We start from the raw sequence: 11,031 nt of genomic DNA, 5'->3' as shown, positions 1-11,031 counted from the left end.
AGGAGTGGCACTGCAGTGTCAGACAGGATGGCACTTAAAAAAATTGTCCCCAAACAGCACATGATGCAAAGAAAAGAGAAAAAGAGGTGCACTGTGGTCGCTGGACGGCTAAGCTAAGCGACACAAACACCTCAATATCACAGGAATTATTTGTTCTAATCAATGGTATTATTGGTCCAAATCACTGGAAGAAAATGACAAAATCACTGGAATTATTTGTTCTAATCAATGGTATTATTGGTCCAAATCACTGGCAGAAAATGACAAAATCACTGGAATTATTCGTTCTAATCAATGGTATTATTGGTCCAAATCACTGGAATTATTCGTTCTAATCAATGGTATTATTGGTCCAAATCACTGGAAGAAAATGACAAAATCACTGGAATTATTAGTTCTAATCAATGGTATTATTGGTCCAAATCACTGGAAGAAAATAACAAAATCACTGGAATTATTCGTTCTAATCAATGGTATTATTGGTCCAAATCACTGGAAGAAAATGACAAAATCACTGGAATTATTCGTTCTAATCAATGGTATTAATGGTCCAAATCACTGGAATTATTCGTTCTAATCAATGGTATTATTGGTCCAAATCACTGGAAGAAAAGGACAAAATCACTGGAATTATTAATTCTAATCAATGGTGTTATTGGTCCAAATCACTGGAAGAAATGACAAAATCACTGGACTTATTAATTCTAATCAATGGTATTATTGGTCCAAATCACTGGAAGAAAATGACAAAATCACTGGAATTATTCGTTCTAATCAATGGTATTATTGGTCCAAATCACTGGAAGAAAATGGAATGGATGGATACTTGCAGTGACACAGAGCTGCAAGATACAGCAATGGCCTACTGTACACAACTATATACTGTTGGGTCACCAAAATGCTGCACTGTAATACTATATATACTGCTCACAAAAATGCTGCACAGATATGGAATGGATACTTTCACTGACACAGAGCTGTAAGATACAGCAATGGCCTACTGTACACCTATATACTGTTAGTCACCAAAATGCTGCACTGTAATACTATATATACTCCTCACAAAAATGCTGCACAGATATGGAATGGATACTTGCAGTGACACAGAGCTGCAAGATACAGCAATGGCCTACTGTACTGTACTACTATAATTATTATATAGATGACAGATATAAAGTTTTTTTGGGGTGGGGATTTTTAGTGTGAGCCACTAGTGGGCCTACCACTAAAAAGATGCTTAGTGTGTGGCGCACTCTTTTGAAATGATTATTCTATATTAAAAAATTTTAATTTTTATTTCCATGTTTAAAAAATTGGCACCAAAAACAGGCATATTATCAAATCTGATTGCCTGAAAGTGCAGAAAGGAAATTCTATATAAGATATAAACGTAGATATGAAGTTATATATAATAAATTTATATCTATGCAGAAAGAGGGGGAAAGGGGATTATTGAATTGAAATTAAACAAGCAATAATGAAATATTAATAAGATTGGTCAGTGCTCATTTAGCTACTGTTTAGCTCATGTGCTGTTGCTAGAACAAAAAAGGTCGAATTGGGTGTCTCCCCTACCCAGCGTCCGGACGCGCAACTAATACGGAGGTAATACGGAGGTACGGAAATTATCCGACCCGGCGCCCACCTCCCGCAGCGGCTCTAGAAACAGAGAGACCTTATCTGCAGCGGTATCAGGGTATCACTCGGACGCTGGGCACGGGAGACACCCGATTCGACCTTTTTTGTTCTAGCAACAGCACATGGGCACGGAGACATTGCCCATAACGGCACTGGGACACCAGAATTTATCTTGCACTGCACAGACAGACAACAGACAGAGGTGCGGGAATCCTACCTGAAAAAATCTCCCTTTCTGCTGGATTCACTGGCTGATCCCACGCCTTCTAACGGGTACACCACGGGGTAACGACCAGGTACTCAGGGCTGCCCTCTCATCCACTGCTTGGTATCTATCGGCCCCCTTGCAATGCTCCTATGTAACAGGGGAGGGGGATACCGAACGTAGACAGTAGAAGCAGCCCGCACTACTCTATCCATTCAGTCCCAGGTGGACGGCTCTTCCCTGCTCTCATTGTTCCCATTCACTGCCCAATAGGGCACATGGGACAAAAGCAGAAAGGGAATCTGTTTCCACACACCTGGGGCTCTTTTTCATTCTCATCTGTACCTTGGTCATAAAATGCTATAATATGTTATGAATGCATTTATCTTTACAAATATATACAGGACTGTTGTGTACACAAAACCAATGATATCAGCTTACAGCCTGTTTTAGCAAATATATTCATCTTTAGAAAGTATAATTTACACCAGCCCCTCCCTTTTATTTTGATAGTGCTCAATATGCTGACAAATTAGCCCTAATCACGAACTTGAGAACTATTTCTTAGCAATATTTGCACAAGATCCCTTATCAGGGCGATACCCGCCTCGGTCTATGTATGAATTTGAATTACAGTTGAATTAATATCCCTGTGAGATATTTTCCCACAGTTTCTGTGTAAACTTGTATTATAACTGAATTTACCCTATCTTCTCAATGATACTGAGTTACATTATTTCATTAGAGCAGATTAATGGGTAATTCTTCCTACCACAACAATCCATTTGTTATCAGCACACCATATGATGGTTCACACTTTTTTGATTTATGCTATGAAATCAATTGCACCTGCGTGACAGAAAGAGGAGCCCTAGGCTGTTCAGATCAGCCATTAATAGGGTTTTCCTCCTGACACAAAGTACTCGAGACAGTGTAACAATTATCTGTTCTCTGGAACTGGTTGTCTTATCAGCTATACACTGTTGCGGAATGGTGCATGTGAAATCTGTATCAAATTACATTAACACTGTTGCTACAGTCCTGAACAGTGGATTGATGCAAAGGGTGCATATATGTTACAAAAATCTTTATAGTATTTACAGTGCTCCTCCTGTTTCCCCCTTTCCCCTGTTTTCCTGGTAGCATTACTCCTGGGAATTAATTTACGGATCAATCTGACAGGTATGCGGGTGCGTATATCTCTCCCTCTATTTAAGAGTACACAATTGAGTGATGTCACAGGGATCACTGTGTTAACAATGTCTCTCATAAGAGCTAAACAGTAGCTAAATGAGCACTGACCAATCTTATTAATATTTCATTATTGCTTGTTTAATTTCAATTCAATAATCCCCTTTCCCCCTCTTTCTGCATAGATATAAATTTATTATATATAACTTCATATCTACGTTTATATCTCATATAGAATTTCCTTTCTGCACTTTCAGGCAATCAGATTTGATAATATGCCTGTTTTTGGTGCCAATTTTTTAAACATGGAAATAAAAATTAAAATTTTTTAATATAGAATAATCATTTCAAAAGAGTGCGCCACACGCTAAGCATCTTTTTAGTGGTAGGCCCACTAGTGGCTCACACTAAAAATCCCCACCCCAAAAATACTACAATTCAGCTTAGTGGCGCACCTCCAACCCCTATTGATTCATACAAGGACCCCTTGGCCCTTTTTGCGAATTTCTCTTTAATTGGTTGGTTAGACTATTGATATCTCCTAAAAAAAAAAAATGTTGTTCACCTGTGCAGCGTCTTTTGGACCTTGTGTCCCTTCCCTAGAAAAGACAGATATAAAGTTACATTGTGGGGGAATCCAGTATACGTTCTGTCACCAGGTACCAGTGAATGACCACATCATGTATATAGGTGACAGATATAATGTTACATTGTGGGGGAATCCAGTATATGTTCTGTCACCAGGTACCAGTGAATGATCACATCATGTATATAGTAGACAGATATAATGTTACATTGTGGGGGAATCCAGTATACATTCTATCACCAGGTACCAGTGAATGACCACATCATGTATATAGGTGACAGATATAAAGTTACATTGTGGGGGAATCCAGTATACGTTCTGTTACCAGGTACCAGTGAATGACCACATCATGTATATAGATGACAGATATAAAGTTACATTGTGGGGGAATCCAGTATATGTTCTGTCATTGTGATGTTAGTGTATTAGAATTTTTATATTTATAGACACTCCCTTACTAATCTGTGTAAACCTGAATCTTCAGTGATGGTCCCTGGGACCAGGGGGATGCTGGGAAGTGGGTGGTCCAGTGTGCAGTGTGCCTGGAGTTGGGGATGGAATAAACAGCACAGCAGTGAACTCATATGTCTCTGTGTCCTGATGACTGGATTTACAAACATATGAACAAAACATGGTGTCAGAATTAGTTTAACTTGGACTGCTAGTGCTCTCAGAGTGTGAAAGAATCTTGCAGAAGTCTGTAAGGCTGTGATACTCAGTGTCTGCAAAGCCTGCCGTGTGCTCCTATCTTCAAACAGCGAGTAACCATGGATAAACTAGCTCCTCCAACCGGCATGCTGATGTCTGGTAACTTGTCTGAAAACTGAAAAAGATTTAAGCAAAGTTTTAATATATATCTTGCTGCATGTGGAGCTGATTCAGAGGCTGACAAAACGAAGGCATCCATTTTCCTCCATGTGATAGGAGAGGATGTGCTGGACATTTATAATAGTTTTCAGTTTGCTGAGGGGCAGAATATGGTGCTATCTTCTATAATGCAAAAGTTTGAAGATTACTTTGTGCCAAGGAAAAATGTGACATATGAAAGATATAAGTTTTTCACATGTGATCAGAAGTCTGTAGATGGATTTGATCAGTATGTTACAGAGCTACAATCACTCAGTAAAACCTGTGAGTTTGGTGATTTAAAGGATTCACTGATTAGAGATCGTATTGTCTGTGGAATACCTGATAATGGACTCAGAGAGAGACTGCTGAGAGTGAAAGACCTAACACTAGACAAGGCAGTGACTATGTGTAGATCTGCAGAAATAACTAGATTTCAAGTCAAAACATTACACAAGGAAGTTGATGCTAATGTCCATTTAGTGCAGAAAACAGAGCCATGCAAACCTCCATTCTCAAGAATGAAGCAGTCTAAGCCACAGCTTAATAAGGAAATGTGTAGTAGATGTGGAAATGCTCACAATCCTAAAATGTGCCCTGCTTATGGTAAAACCTGCATGAAATGTGGTAGACTTAATCACTTTGCCAAATTCTGTAAAATTAAAAGTAAATCAACCAAAGTGCATTTCGTTAAACAAACAGATGAATTCTTTGTGGATTGTATTGAATTTTGCAGTGCAGATAAGAAAGAATGGATTGCCCCTTTAAATGTGAACGAGATGGCCATTCCCTTTAAACTTGATATTGGCGTGCAGATGAATTTAATATCATTTCAAGACTATAAGACTTTTAGAGTAAAACCTAAAATTCATCCAGCCAAAGTGAAAGTTACAGGGTACACTGGGGAGGAAATTCCTGTGAAAGGTACATGCTTAGTGACACTGAAATATAAGGGACAACAGTTTAAAACATCTCTACTGATTGTGGATAAAAAATGTGCAACCGATTCTAGGATTAAGTTCCTGTGAGAAACTAAGCTTGCTAAAGAACGTTTTTATGGTGACATCACAAGTAGAAGATGACTGCAAATCGATGTTTACAGAATACAGAGACTTTTTTGAAGGTCTAAATTGTTTGCCTGGAGAGCATAAAATAAATATAGACACGCAAGTTTCTTCAGTGATACACCTCTGTAGAAAAGTGCCGTTTGCACTGAGAGAAAAACTGAAACAAGAGTTAAATCGCATGGAAGCCTTGGGTGTAATACAGAAAGTTGATGAGCCTACTGAATGGGTAAGCTCCTTAGTAATTGTTGAAAAGAAAAATGGACAACTCAGAATATGTCTAGACCCCAGAGATTTAAACAAAGCTATTAAACGAGAACATTTCAAACTACCAACCAGAGATGAAATTATGTCGCAATTTGCGGGAGCAAAATGGTTCAGTAAATTGGACACATCTTCAGGATTCTGGCAAATGAAGCAAGATGAGGCCAGCTCAAAGCGTTGTACATTTAATACACCAGACGGCCGATACAGATTTCTTAGACTACCATATGGAATTTTGTCTGCTCCAGAAGTATATCACAAAAAGATACACATGATTTTTGAACATATTCCAGGTGTTGAAGCAATGATGGATGACATTATTGTCTGGGGATCTACAAAGGAAGAACATGATTCTAGATTGAGACAAGTAATGGAACTTGTCAAGAAAGTGAATCTAAAGCTAAACAAGGACAAATGTGAATTTGGCATGAATACACTTACCTTTATGGGCGACGTGGTCTCGGATCAAGGTGTAAAACCAGACCCAAGGAAAATATCGGCCATAGTGAACATGGAACGTCCTAACAACAAAGATGACGTCAGAAGATTCCTAGGAATGATTACTTACTTAGGAAAGTTTATTTCTCAACTCTCTGAACGAACAGCCTCTCTTAGATGGTTGTTGGACAAAGATAACGAGTGGATGTGGTCACATGAACAAGAAGAAAGTTGGCAAAACTTGAAACAGATCATTACAGAGCAACCAGTGCTAAAATTCTTTGATCAGTGCTGTTACAAGAACATGAGGATACATGGCAACCAGTAATCTATGCATCAAGAGCACTGACAAGTGCTGAAACAAGGTATGCTCAGATAGAAAAAGAACTTCTAACGATCACATATGCATGTGAGCGATTTCATCAGTTTGTGTATGGTCAAACATTTACAGTGGAAACTGACCACAAGCCATTGGTAGCTAATCTATCATGACTAAATCATTGCATGACTGTCCCATGAGAATTCAACGAATGCTTATCAGACTACAGAAATATGATGTACACTTGCTGTACTGTCCCGGCAAATACATGTACATTGCTGATACACTTTCTCGTGCTGTGGACAAAAGTGAAGGTTCCAAAAGTCTGATGGATGAAGAGATAGAAGCCTATGTTAATTTGATCGTAGCTTCTCTACCAGTGTCTCTTGCAAGACAAGAACAGATTAGGAAAGAAACTGAGACAGATGACACAATAGAAACTCAAAGGAAGAAAGAAGATTCCCTGTAGTGGGCACACTCGGACTAGTATACTTTCTTAAAGTCAAATATCTATTATGATAGATGACCACAGATTCTAAAATATAACTTTTAATATGATCTCTAAAACATGAGCGAAATATAGTGCATGTGAATTAAATTGTGAATAATTGTGAAAAAATTAAATAAAGTGAATTAAAAAGCTTAGCCACTGTAATTATGTATTTCTTAACTGTCTCCAGTGTTTTAAACAGTGTTTCAGTATTTGTAACAATATTAGTTGCCAGGTGTCTTGCAATGATACATTTGTATCTGGGAGTGAACAGCTCCTACATGTAATTTAATAGTACCACCACTATTATAATTTTAACTCCGTGTTTCCAGTGTGCGCATCACTGACTAAAATACACTGTATTATTTTATTATTAATGGTGGGCCATGATATAAAGTGCCTACTATGAATATATATATTAATAAATTTGCTGCTTGGGGTATTGATGTCCCTGTGCTAGTGTTCTAGATGATTAGCTATATGGTGACTTGTGTATATTGATTCTCTCCTTAAGCTGCCCTTATTACTGTCTAACAGAAAAATTCACGAACAGTTGGGGCTTATTCTCATTCTCTTCACATATTATGTGTGTGTATCATTGATAGTACTCTTTCCTGTATGGCTATGAGTCGTATTTATAATTCATATATCTACATCAATTGCACATGGTATATTGTGGAATTTTTATCGTGCATTCACCATACAGCCAATGTTTATTATTAATAATAGTTATTTCTTTGATATCGTAATAAAGATATTCAGTTCTACTTGACATCAATTGTACACGCATGTGGTATATTGTAGAATTTTTATCCAGCATTCACCATACAGCTAATATTTATCATTGATAGTAGAACAATTATTTCTTTGATATCATAATAGAGGTGCTCATTTGACAATCACCCATATATATTATTCACATATCAATCGTACACACATATGTAGTGTTTTGTTTCCTTATGTCACATTTATCATACAGTATTTGTTCATAATAGGACAGTTGTTTATTCAGTGTTGTGTATAGCACATATATTTTCCTTATTTCTGATGACGCATAATGCACTACATACAGGTGCAACCACAATGTAAATGGGACCACAATACATCCCCTCAATGTTTTGCCGCTCATGCATTAGGTGTTAGTTTTACGGGGCCAGCACACTGGGATCTTGTACTAAGAAACCCCAGTGCGGCAATACCCTCGGCTCCCTCACGCAGTGTGTATCAGCGGGAAGCCGCTGACCGCGGCTCTCCCGTGTGAGACCACCCGCGTGGCTAGGTGTACTGTATGGCGGCTGTCTCCCGTACGGTGTGCATACAGTAGGACCCGCGGCGGCAGCAACTACAATTAAAGGCACAAATATTTAATTAAAAGAGCACCCTTGCTAGGCAGGCAACATAAATTGAGCAGTGGCTAGGCTAAGTATTAAAAGGACACATAGTAAGTGCGTCCAATCCCCTAACGATCGTTTCGCATTTTCTTAGTCATAGGAAGCCCGATTTCCGGGTTTGAGGAAACTATATCCCCTGTCTCAGTCCCTCATTCGTCAATCATTTTGATTGACAGGTCCAGTGACCTATCAGTATTTTTTAGACATAAAATGCAATATTCTGATTATATTTTAATTGCTGATTATAATATTGTATTTGCAGAGACATAGTAGCCTCAGGAAAATTTCCTTTCCTCATGATGGTTAACATCTGTATTTTATGATGACCTGTCCACTATTAATTCATTATATAATTTTTAATATATTCATATTTTTATAGTAGTAAAAAATGAAATAATAATGAATTAGCCCATTGTCTGGATATCATAATTTCAATCAATGTAGATTATCCCATTTTATAAGGAACCTTATTGTTAAAAGAATAATTAAGTGTTGTATGGGATCTAATATAGCCGAATTTTGAGAAGGAGCATAAATTATGTCCCTATTATTCATCTGTATGTTACCATATATCCATTATCCTGAACATTCCATTCAGGATTGATTTTATAATGGGGATGCTTATATGAATAAACATCAGTGGCAGTACGGATGGTGTAATGGTTAGCATTACTGCCTCACAGCACTGAGGTCATGGGTTCGATTCCCACCATGGCCCTAACTGTGCGGAGTTTGTATATTCTCCCCGTACTTGCGTGGGTTTCCTCCGGGTACTCCGGTTTCCTCCCACAATCCCAAAAATATACTGGTAGGTTAATTGGCTCCCAACAAAAATTAACCCTAGCGTGAATGTGTCTGTGTGTACATGTGATAGGGAATATAGATTGTAAGCTCCACTGGGGCAGGGACTGATGTGAATGGGCAAATATTCTCTGTAAAAGCGCTGCGGAATATGTGTGCGCTATATAAATAACTGGTAATAATAATATGTATACATATATTTACATCCCTATGCTTTATGATGTTACATCTACCCTTTATGGTCATTATCTCCCTTTCTCTTTCCTGTCTAATTATTTTGGGTGTCTTATTCATCTCTTATTCTATAATTTAAAGACGTTGTGGGAAGATGATTTATACCTGTTGGTGAATTTGCTGTTCCTGGGCTCTGAATGCCTTATGTTCCTTCAGGAAGGCCTTTCTTTCCCTTTTCTTTAGATTCTATTAGCAGATGATGTGGTAATGGGATTAATAAGTGAACTATATCATACATACGTGCTGTGTGCATGCCCCTGTAAAATAAAAGGGGTGGGGGTGTTGATTATTCCCCGTGCTTATTCCGTGACATATATTTTGTGATATAGTGATTCATATGAGAGTCACATATGTTTAAAACCAATATGTGTCATACTGTGTTCTGACACATTGTGTTATTGAACTTCCAAAAAGGTGATCCACTGTGGCACTAAAAATCCAAACCAAAATTCAAGTCAAGGTGCAAATTAAGAAAACAAAAAACAATAAAAATGAGAAGTATCAATGTGTGTTGGATCTTTGGTCTGTCGCAATGAAGACCAGTTTGAGGTGATAATCCCTACCACATTTATTTGTTTTAGGGTCAAGAGGGTCTATTGTCCTGCCCATTCACCAGCCTATATTTTCTTAATGATTCTTACATTCTATCCTTCCAAAAAGGCTGTGAAATTAATGTGTTCGTTAAGTCCATTAGGTTGGAGTCCATCCAATAGAAACGTCCATCGGCTTTCTTTTTTGAGCAATTCTTGAGTCAAGCTGCCTCCCCTAATCCCCAATTGGACTCGTTCATTTCCAAAGGCTTTTAGGTCTGTTGTATTGCCCGCGTGCCTCTCATAGAAGTGCTTGGCCACTGTAGTTAGTTGTTTAAATTTGTTGTGGTCTTTTTTACAGTTTCTAATAGAACCCACATGTTCCAGCACTCTCTGTTTAAGGGGTCTGGTCATCATTCCGACATACCTTTTCCCACAGGTGCAGGTGAGGCAGTATATTACCCCCGATGTCTTGCAGTTTATATAATCCTTGATTATATGTGTTTTACCATATTTGTCTCCGAATTCAGTTGTTTTTACCATGAATTCGCATGCCTTACACTCCCCACACCTGTGTGACCCTATGATTGCTCTCTCTTTTCTTGTAATTTTATTCTTTGGACTATAATGGCTATGAACTACTTTGTCTCTTAAATTATGTGCTCTCCTCCAGCTCATAGATGGGTTAGGTCCCAATTCTTTGGCCAGGTCCGGGTCTAATTTTAAAATTGGCCAGTGTTTATTCAGGATTCCCTGTATTTCTTGCCATTCTGAGCAAAAGTCCCCCACAAATCTGATAACTTCAGGTTTTTTTACCTCATTCTTATTTGGGTATAATAGTTGGTTTCTATCCAGCTGTTTTGCTTGGTATCTTGCTTTTTTAATTGCTCTTTTCAAATATCCCCTTTTGAGAAGTCTATCACTAAGTTCCATTGCTCGCTGATCAAAATCTCTGATTCCAGAGCAGTTTCTTCTCATTCTCAGAAATTCCCCTTTGGGGATTCCTTTGAGTACTGGGGGAAAGTGAGCGCTGG

Source organism: Pseudophryne corroboree, chromosome 1 (genome assembly GCF_028390025.1).
Source record: "Pseudophryne corroboree isolate aPseCor3 chromosome 1, aPseCor3.hap2, whole genome shotgun sequence".
Classification (NCBI taxonomy): Eukaryota; Metazoa; Chordata; class Amphibia; order Anura; family Myobatrachidae; genus Pseudophryne; species Pseudophryne corroboree.
This window is presented reverse-complemented; position numbering follows the sequence as displayed.